This window comes from Triticum dicoccoides, chromosome 3A, assembly GCF_002162155.2.
Source record: "Triticum dicoccoides isolate Atlit2015 ecotype Zavitan chromosome 3A, WEW_v2.0, whole genome shotgun sequence".
In the NCBI taxonomy this organism is placed as follows: Eukaryota; Viridiplantae; Streptophyta; class Magnoliopsida; order Poales; family Poaceae; genus Triticum; species Triticum dicoccoides.
In genome coordinates, this window is record NC_041384.1 from 233,892,093 (window position 1) to 233,893,089 (window position 997).

Below are 997 nucleotides of genomic sequence, written 5' to 3' on the forward strand. Positions count from 1 at the left end.
GGAGGAGGCAGCCAGGCAGGGAGGAGGTGGCCGGGGCGCGTGGCCGCGCGCGCCGGGCGCGTGCCCGTCCTCCTGGCAGAGGAGGAAGGCGACAGGGGAGGGAGGCGGCGGTGGGCTGGGCCAGCGGGAGGAGCTGGCCAGCTGGGCCGGCTACAGGTAAGTGGCCCAGGTAGTCTCTCTCTCTTTTTTTATTTCCGTTTTTATTCTATTTTTGTTTTATTTAAATTATTTTGCCACTGTTTTGAATTTTAAAAATAATTCAAACAATGCCAAAAACTCCTCTGAATATTTTATAATGCTAGATGGACTTTTCCAAAAGCTTATAAAATATTTCAGGGGTATTTAAATTATATTCTAATTATATGAATATAATTCAAATTCAAATAGCTAAAGATTTAAATTCAAAGTCCCAAGAATAAATCCTTAAAAATGTTCAATATTTTGGTTGGGACCAGAACCCTTACCAAAAATTATCAAACATTTAAGAGGAGCACTTTGGAGCAATGAATGAGATTTCCAGGGTTTTTGCCCCTCTTTTATTTAGGGTTTTGAGGCTTCCAACATTCCTCAATTCAAGTTTCAAAAATATAGACATGATGCACACATGAAGCTAGCCTAGAGCAAAGCCAGAAGCTAGGGATGTGACAGGTTATGTGGTGACCAACAGAGAGGCGACGTGCAGGGTAGCCGAATGGTGATGAGGTGACCAATCAAGTCGCGACGCGCGGAGCGGCCAAGTGGTGATGAGCTGACCAACCGAGTGGCGACGGGCGGAGCAACCGAATGGTTATTTGGTGACCAACCGAGTGGCGACGCATGGAGCGACCGAATGGTGATGAGGTGACCAACCGAGAGGCAACGCGCGGGGCGGCCGAGTGGTGATGAGGCGACCAACCGATTGGCGACGCGCGAAGCGGCCAGTGGTGATGAGGTGACCAACCGAGTGGCGATGCGCGGTGCGGTTGAGTGGTGATGAGGTGACCAACCGAGAGGCAAC